This window comes from Montipora capricornis, chromosome 9 (assembly GCF_036669925.1).
Source record: "Montipora capricornis isolate CH-2021 chromosome 9, ASM3666992v2, whole genome shotgun sequence".
NCBI lineage: Eukaryota > Metazoa > Cnidaria > Anthozoa > Scleractinia > Acroporidae > Montipora > Montipora capricornis.
In genome coordinates this window covers 1,286,007-1,296,006 of record NC_090891.1, presented here as the reverse complement: position 1 = coordinate 1,296,006, position 10,000 = coordinate 1,286,007, and the positions used below count along the sequence as shown (strand labels likewise).

The 10,000-nt window shown below is 37.1% G+C and overlaps 2 protein-coding genes across 3 annotated transcripts in view; both read right to left on the bottom strand.

Annotated features, from left to right (window-relative positions):
- The window catches only part of LOC138016404 (uncharacterized), a 290,788-nt gene that overhangs the window by 133,451 nt on the left and 147,337 nt on the right, over window positions 1-10,000 (bottom strand). The gene's annotated exons all lie outside the window — the stretch shown is intronic.
- LOC138016640 (uncharacterized) overlaps window positions 1-10,000 on the bottom strand; it is a 142,453-nt gene that overhangs the window by 28,979 nt on the left and 103,474 nt on the right. The window lies entirely within an intron of this gene.

Below are 10,000 nucleotides of genomic sequence, written 5' to 3'. Positions count from 1 at the left end.
ACAGTCTTAGTGATTTTCCACAACTAGTTTTTTTTTTTTTTGTAATTTAAAACTTTTTATTATTTTGTTACACCTAAACACATACAACGATTATAAAATAACTAAAATACAAATCACACTATTAATTACAATATCAAAAACAAAATAGACTACTAATTACAACTCAGTAAATAACAATTACAAGATAACACTACTACACTTACACTCTTACCATAATTTGAACAACAATAGTAAAAAGAAAAAAAAAAATAATAATAATAATAATAATAATCATCATCATCATCATCATCATTATTATCAAAGACTAATAATAATAATAATAATAATACTTTTTTAACGATGTAATTATGTGTCGTAGTTTTGCTTTGTGCCTTTTGTTTTCTTTTTCGCATTTTAGCGGGCTAACTTTATATTGTTCTTGTGTGAGGGACATGCAGTGCACCCATGGCTTGAGCTTCATGTATGCAGATGCCTCTTGACGTATTTATTGTTCCGTTCTCTTCACTGAAATGACTCTTTGAAATCTTCACAAAACGGAATTGAAATTTTAGAATTCTATCTCTAAATGTTCGGGGGATTCGCTCTTTTGACAAAAGAAAGGCACTTTTTTACTGGTTAACAAAATAGAAGTCCGATATTATCTTTTTACAAGAAACTTACAGTACTCCAGACGTCGAAAAGTTTTGGAGGTCGCAGTGGAGGGGCAACATTTTCTTTAGTCATGGTTCGGAGCACAGTAGGGGGGTTATGATTTTGGTTAAGGAGAATTTCGATTGCGATATTGAAGAACGCCAAGAAGATCAACAAGGAAGATTTATTATTTTGAAAGGTGTCATTCAGGGATATAGTTTTGTTTTTGTCAATATTTATTCCCCAAATAAGACCAAAGATCAATGCATCTTCTTTGAGGAAATTCAAAAACAACTCGATAAATTAGAATTAGAGGATAATTGTGAAGTTATTAGTGGAGGCGATTTCAATGTTATTTTCGATGCTGAGTTGGATGGAACTGGAGGCAAACCTCAAGTAAGAGAATCCTGTAAAAAAATTGAAGATTTGTGTTCATCTTATGATCTGATTGATATCTGGAGAATAAGAAATCCAGAGACTAAGCGCTTTACATGGAGACAAAAAAACCCTACAGTACAGCGACGTTTGGACTTTTGGCTAATAAGCAGTAGTTTTCAAGAAGAGGTAGAAGATGTAGATATTATTCCTGCAATAAGAACGGATCACTCCGCTATTACAATGCATATAATCGGAATTGAAGAAACGGGACGGGGACCTTCCTTTTTTAAATTTAATTCTAGTCTTTTAGAAGATGATGAATATATCTCTTTTATAACTGAGAATTACAGTGATTGGTTGGAAGATGGAAAAGAGATTTAGGAGTCAAGGGTCCTTTGGGACTTCATTAAGTATAAAATCCGTTATGAAACTATTACCTATAGCAAACAGAAGGCTAGAATTAGAAGGGAGAAATTATTAGACTTAGAACAAAAAATTAAAGAGTGCACAGCAAAATGCGATGAACAGCCCAGTCAAGAAAACTTGAGTGATCTGGAGATTTTAAAAACCGAATATGATAGTCAATATGATTATATAGCGCAAGGAGCAATAATTCGCTCGAGAGTAAATTGGTACGAATATGGCGAGAAAAGTAATAAGTACTTTTTGAACCTAGAAAATTCCAAAAAGAAAAAAAGTTGTATTAGGAAGTTAGTGGGGTTTAATGATGAATGCATAATGGATCCGAAACAAATAATGACAGAGATTCATAGCTTTTATGCCAATCTTTATGATAAAGACTCTTGTCAACAGGGTGGCTTGTCGATTGATGAATTCCTTAAGAATGTAAATACCAACATGTTAACAGACGAGCAGCAGGAATATTTGGAGAAAAAAATTACAACAAACGAATATTTAGAAGTTTTGAAATCATTTGAGAAAAACAAAACACCAGGGAATGATGGATTAACTGTGGAGTTTTATCTTGGCTTCTGGCATCTCATAGAGAAATGTCTCCTCAATTCCTTGAATTTCGCTCACGAACACGGACAACTGTCAAATTCGCAAAAACAAGCTATGATTACGTTGTTGGAGAAGAAGGACAAAGACAGACGTTTTATTAAAAATTGGAGACCGATCTCACTGATTAATGTCGATGTTAAAATCGCATCAAAGGCGATTGCAAGAAAGTTAGAATTGTTTTTACCTGAGCTTATTCATTCAAATCAAAATGGTTTTATCAAGGGAAGATCATTACTTGACGCAGTTCGAACAATTGAAGATGTACTTGAATTTGCTAAATTTACGGATAGTTCAGGTATTCTTTTAGCAGTTGATTTTGAGAAAGCATTCGACTCTTTGAATCATTCTTTCCTTTTTAAAATCTTGGTAAAATTTAACTTTGGAACGCAATTTTTAAAGTGGATCAAAACCTTCTACACTAACGCATCTAGTTGTGTCTTAAATAATGGTTTTATTACTGATTTGTTTGATATTCGTTGTGGCGTTAGGCAGGGCGATCCCTTGTCACCTTTGTTATTTATTTTGGCCATTGAAGTGCTTGCTTGCAGAATTCGGGAGGATAAGGGAATTAAAGGTATTTTAATCAATGAGGAAGAAAGCAAACTAACACTTTTTGCTGACGATATGACTTGTTTTCTCAGAGATATTCCACAACTAGTTGAATAGTTTAAGAGATATCAAACTCTTAAGTTGAGCTACGCATTTCGGACGAATTTCTGTCGGAAGAATCGGTGTAACTTTATTTTAGAGGAGAAAGTGAAAACTCCCCCACCCAGTCTTTTAGAACTTTAGATGTTCTTTATAAATTCTGAAAATTTAAGGTCAATAAGTTAAAACCAGAGGAGGCTAGAACTTTTGCAGCAAAACCCGAACTCTTTTGAAAACTCGATTTCAGACAAAAAATCACTGGATCCAGGAAGTGAATTTTTGGATCCAGAAAATTTAATCTTTTAACTTTAAAATGATATATTATTCAGTTCTGTTAATAAAATTGCGGCGCAAAGCGAATTTTCTTGCGCTGATGCCTGTTGTTTGTATAGCTAACGCTATAATTTCTTAAGTAACAAAACATAGCCCACTTACGACGGCTTACCCTTAACTGCATTTGTCTTAAGGTGTTCCGGGGTGGAGGTCTAAATGCAATTTGCCAATTTTCCTCTTTATAGAAAGAAGCCAAGGCTTTCATGATTGGAATTGAAAATGTTTTAAATCCAGGAATAAGCTGCCTTGTTAGGATTTGAACCTATGAATGAGTGTAGTCCTGACAAAGGCTGTTGCTGTGACTGACATTTCCACAACCTGAGTATACTTGTTACGACGTACCTTGCCATTCCTTTTTATAGATAAGTTATACGAAAGACGTGCGCACGCGTAGAATTTAAAAAGAGTGTGAACAGTTTTGAACATTACGAGTGTGGTTAAATCCGTTTATTCCTTCGGAATCTGCACGTGAGGATCCTGGAAGCGGGAGTCATCCCCGTGTGAAGCGAGCGTGTGTAGTCAGCCGTTGATTGGTTGACAGAAAGGGGATATTATTGGTTGTCTGTTAGGGGAGCCATGTTTTTATTAGAAGTAAAGACTGCGAACTGTTACTTGCGCGTTTCGATCCGTATTTTGAGTGAAGGTTGGAGCTGCTTTATAGACCTCTTTCATAATGGCGGCCAAATAAATATTATTTTGTTTTAATTCTAATAAGCCTTTCTAGCCTCGCAACGGCGTGCAAATTTCAAAAAAGATTTCGTTTCAAAACGAGGGCAGTAGGTCTAATTAAAATAAGTACCGGTACAAAAGAATGTAAATGGTGGGCGACATTTATGAAAGTGGTCTATTGTCTGTGAAACAAGTGCCTATCATTTTCGTCTCATCTGCTGACGTTGCTGTCAAGTACAGTAAAAACCCAAGTATAAGGACCTAGATTTTTCTAACTTTGCTTAAAGACGGTGCCTACTAATTCAAAGGTATTTTTGGCCCGGTTTCTGATTATGCAGGAAATGTAGATCTTAACAAGTGTTATTGAAATCCAAAAAGAAAATTGGGGTAACCACGCATTTTTCAAAGATAATTGATAAATAATATTTGTAAAATGCTTTATAATGCAAAACAATGCATGGCGTTCTTCCTCAAATTGAAGCTTAAATATCTCTCAAAAATGCATGGTTACCCCCAATACCCCCAATGGCCGCGTGGAGGCGGTCGACGCGGCTACACGGCAATACTACGTCAAATATAGTTCTTACACAGTCAACGCTTTTCGTGTTCAGATGGAAAACGATTTGGAAAATGTTTTCTTTCTGCATTTTTCGCTGGTTTCAATCCAGTTTGACATATCATGATAGCTGTCGTCCAAACTGGCAAGCCACTGCAAGAAGAGTTGAGACACTCACTGTTGATAACCGTACAATGCGTGTCATTCAAGTCAGCGCATCTCCAGCCCCCCTTCCCCCCAAGCAAAGTTGTTTCCATTTCCACTTGGCGCTCAAACTAAAGGGTATCAACATTGAAAAGGGGGGAGGGGAAGGAGGGACGTTCAGACTTTTCTTAGGAACTGGAAGAGGAGTTCTAGGAAGGAGAGGTGAATTTTCGAATCATTGTCTCAACCTTTTTGCAATTGCAGTTTTCGATTGGACCGGAGGTTCAACCAAGGTTAACTCACCTCAACATAAGCGAGGCTTCATTTTTTGGGCGCTTTCTGTGGCTGGACGCGGCTACACGGCCATACTACATCAATTCTAGTTCTTACACAGTCAACCGTGAAAAAACGGTTTGGAAAATGTTTTCTTTCTGCGTTTTCGCTGATTTCAATGCAGTTTGACATATCATAATAGCTGTGGTCCACACTGGCGGGTACGCAGTTATTTAAGTCAAGCATCGGAGGGATATAAACTTAAGGCTGAGTGTTTATTTTTAATTTGCTTAGAGCTGCCTTTTTTTCTGTATTGCAATTTTTGGCATATCTTTAGCAGCTCTGATAAGATGCCTTGAGGACCTATGACTAGAACAGAAACGAAAGGAGAGCGAAAGAGAACGACAATGTCAAAACAGAATACCAGTAATAGCTCATACTTAGTGGAAGAAGTTACTCCACAAATTCTTTCCTTGCGCACTAAACGGTTTGTTATTTTCAAAAAGTAGCTTAATTTAATGTCAACTGGAATTAAATAACAATTATCTGTACTCTTTTTGTTTGTTTGTTTTGCTTTATTAAATCCGGAATAATTTTGACAGAACATCCCCGTCTTAATAAAATGACACTACGGTGCTTTCTCGCCACGACCATAACTTTCACTTGTTTTGAAAAAGAGCGAGAGAAAAAAAGATCAAAGTAAAATTGCTTGCCAGTTTGTCTTCCGAAAGAAAACAATTTGACACGAAGGCGAGTCATGTGGTCGACAACAGAAAGCATGTAACGTCAGTGGGTCTCTGTGTTAAATCCAAATAGGACTGAAAAACTCAAAATAATATTTATAATTTAGATTATTATTTTGACTAAATACGACCATTTTATTGTGATCGTGTGCAAGCTATCTTCGGTTAAAGGGCATTAACCGTATTTGTGGATCCAACGAAGAATACAATTAATCTACGGGGATTATCCAGCACACTTTAGACACCGCGCAGCGATTTGGGCTGAATTGTGAATAAAGGGAGATCAGATAATAACAAAACGAGATGCTTCCGTGAAGCATACACTGGGTTGCCTGTGGCACGCGTTACAGAAAATCAGAAGGCACTGAATTGTGTGGTATTGAACTACAGCATTCCAGTCTCTGAAGCATAACAAATAAAAGAGAAGCGAGAAACATTGGCTTCTGGGCTCACGTGTTGATAATTTTCAAGTTCCCTCACAACTTCTTTTCACAACAAGTTTAAGCGTGCCCTCTGAGCGTCTGACAGCTTCGTTATACTAAAGTTTGCTGAAGTTACATTTGTTCGGCGGGGTTAGTATCTGGATGGCAGACCAAAATAATATACCCCTCAAAACAGAAGCATTGGACCGAAAATTCTATTTGAACGCTAACAAATGCAGACCAAGCAAAGAACTGATTTTGTTAGCTTGCTTTATGCGAAACAAATATTGATGCAAAAGTAAATAAATAGTGATACAAAGTTTTTGGGAAGAGCAGAAGGAAGTATTCTGGACGGTCGATCGAGAATAAAACATTTTGCCATCAGCAACAACATTTATGACATGAAAACAATATTAATTTTTAACCCCCAATATAAAAAGTTACGATCAGCGACAAACATTTTGGGAGATTTTTGCTATTGTACTTTTGGCTGCACAAGTAAAAGTGCAAAATCGAAAGTGACATCGGATTCAGCGGGCGCCGTGCTGAAGTTACCGCGGCGTGTTTTAATACTCGCGAAACAGTGAAGCATCTGTGTCAAATCATCATTTGACATAGATACCGGGTTTTGTTTTTGTTACTTTTCTTTTTCTTTCAAGTTTTATAAAGTTTGACAAGAGATGTGCGAATTCAACACAAAGATCACAATCGCCCAACTCTTCAGGTTGACAGTCAAAACTCTACTCTCCAAGACGAGGTTATTTATCGCCAGGTAATTCCATTGTTTTGGGGATAGCAGCTACTTTATTATTCATCAGTGTCAGATCTTTTTTGCCGATTTTGGGGGTCATTTTGTTGAAACTCAAGCAAGCTTCCAACAGACCTGTTTATTTTCGTTAGACTATACTACAAAAATGCTCCCGTATCACATTTCAACACACGTATGCAAATTTGTTAAGTTGGAAAATTACACAACATGATATTAAAGTTCACAAAGGCTGGAAATATCTCGGCAAAATCCTTTTCCAGCGAAAAATTAATCGAAACAAACAACATATTTACTATTGGAGGCCAAAAAACCTTCCTATTTCAATTGCGTGCGTGCGTGCAAACAAGAGATGCAATTAAATACATTTTTGGCAGTTCATATCAAACCCTTTTCGACTCGGAACCTTGACAGTAAATAATGAAGCACAAAAGCGACAACAACTTTCATTCAAATAATTCTTCACTGTCACATTTCCAAATATTTTACACCTTTGCAGAGTTGAGTACAAAATACTGGTAAATGTAAATTGTCAGACAACTAAGATACTACTTGAGTAAACACTGTGATGCATTCTTGTAGGCGTTCGATTCCTCCTTCAATGTTAATTTGCTAAATCCATAAAAAAATTGCTATTTGATTTCCGTGTTTTATATAATACCAAGTTAGTAAAATATTAGGAACAAAGCTCACTTGATACCTGAAGGCGAAAAATGAACTTGTTGTCGAAGACCTTTACTCGTCGCTTAAAATCCAGATATTTAGTTTTTCAGCGCTGTCTTGCTCATCTAATTGACGATCCATTCTTGAGCTCCATGAGGGTATATTTTGTTTAAAGATCAACTAAAACGCCATTCACGTCAATGACTTATTAGTGAAATTTCCAATTGTTATACCGGAAGACTGTGCAGAGTTGAGAACAGCTAAATACAAATAGAGAGACAACTGAGATAACAGATCTACTATATGGATTCCTTCTCTGTCTTTGTTGAACCCATACTGAGTTACCAGAGAACTGTTCATTTGGTTTCAGTGTTGTACAAAACACCACACTTGGCAAAATTTTAGGAAGACAGCTCACTTTGATTACGGCTCGACGGGCGACAGATTGTTGTCGAAGTCCATTACTCGTCGCTTTTAACATTCGACAACATTTAACATTGTCTGTCTTGTTCAGGATCCAATACGCTTGCCATTATTGAGCTTCTTAAGGGTACATTTTGTTCAAAGATCCACTAAAACGTCATTCGCGTTTTTATGACTTTAGACGCTATTGCCGGTTAAGTTAATCGTTCTACTGTGTCTACCAGAGAAATCTACGCATTTCCCACTACCCTCTCGATCCTAAGAAAATACGCGAAGAAGGCTCTATGCACAAAGACACCACTTAGCAGGGGATTGACAGGCAAGACTTTTACCGACACGGAAACAAAGAAAAACGAAAAATAAAAACGAAAAATAAAAAAACCACGAAATTAAAGACACATTCCGACTGGGTTTTGCCATACTGGCAACCCAGTAATAACGGCTTGGCTGATAACTTTACCAGAATACGGTGTTATAATAATAAAAGCCACCACGAAGATTGTTAACATCACGACACTGCGTTTGCACCTTTGATCACAACAAAAGGTGATTTTCAGAATCATAACGTCGCTTCAGCGTGAACGTAACACGCTTTGGCTGAAACCAGGCGGCTGTTGCGGTATCGATGAAGCGCGTGCGGAAGTAAATGCTCGTTACTCCAAAACGGTCTCCCCTTTTTTACTTTTAATGTTGACTTTTTGCTTTAGCGTGGGATTAGGAGACTAAAGGATCATTTGTTTGGAATCTGGTGTCCAGTTTTTCCGTTTTTTTTGGTTAATTATTATGTAGAGACGTGGTTAACCAATAAAGTGAGGTCCAGCTTGTCAAGTGCGACCCATCGAGTAAAATCTGATGTAAATGGGAAATGATCTGATTTATCAATGAAGGAAACAAACTAAAACAAAGTTAAAAACAGAGAACAAGGAAGATATGAAAGCAGATGATGCCGTGCGTGTCTGATACAGGAAGTAAAAGAAATTGAAGATTGTCTAGGATTGCGTGACAAAACACAACTCTAATAATTTCCTCAAACATAGGAATTAAGGATATAAGCATATAACGATAAACCATTGATTATCTATTTTAACGTTAAAACCGCTCTTAACCATCCACTTACAGGCTAGTTCACCCGAATTGTACAAGGTGAAGAAGACGGAATAATCGCTAAATATTTCCGATAGCGCCAAGTTATATTTTGGAGTGACGTTTTCGTTGACGTAATGCCACTGTCCTTGCTTAAATTCCCTATCTTAGAACAACTAGACCCTCCGTGAGGGTACACTGGGTTGCCTGTGGTACGAGAAGCGCTCCAGGCAATTTTTTTCAAGTTGGGGGGTCATTAAGACCATTTAAGGGGTCACCCAGAAGTGATACCAGCAGAAGCCCTTTGGCTCACAGGTCCTCATACGTTCGTACGACAAAACAGATTCTTTTCTGAGGTTAAAACCTGGCTACCGGCCTTTTAATTAATCATTTGTCAGAAAGAAGAAATTCCTGTCCTCTTTAAAAAAAAATTGACACGCATTGCTTACGTGTGGTAGTGAAGTAACACAGCGATTTATTCCATAACGTCAACTGAGCAGTGTGTTGTCTTCCAGGAGATTCAAGTTTTCCTTGCGTAATATGTAGATCTAACAGTGCACGATATTGTTTTGGTATTGTCTATCATTGTACATAGTGCCATGGTAGAAGTCTTGGGTAAATAGCATGAGAAGACATGTGGTTACTAGCAAAGTACTGAACCCAGAAAGATTGAAGAAACTAAATGGGAAGTGAAAAACATTGTTGACAACTGTCAACATGTCAGCAGACATGTTGACAGTTGTCTTTGCGTAATATGTAGGTCTAACAGTACACGATATTGTTTAGGTATTGTATATCTATGTAGCGCCATGGTAGAAGTCTTGGATAAATAGCCCCTTGAGAAGACATGTGGTTACTAGCAAAGTACTCAATCCAGAGAGATTGAAGAAAATAAAAGGGAATCGAGAAACATTGGCTTCTGAGCTGACATGTTGATCATGCAACTTCTTTCCATCACAAGTGTAAGCGTGCACTAACAGCATCTGACAGCTTTGCAAACAAAAGTTGAAAGCTGAAGTTAACCCCTGTCCGGCGGGGTTACTCTATCAAATGCGAACCAAACAAGATACAGATTTTGTTAGCTTGCTTTATGCAAAACAGATATTGATGTAAAAGTAAATAAATATGGATACACAGTCTTTAAGAAGAGCAGAAGGAAGTTTCAGGACTGTCGATCGAGAATAAAATATTTTACCATCGGTAACAAAATTTACGACATGAAAACAACATTAATTTTGAACCACGA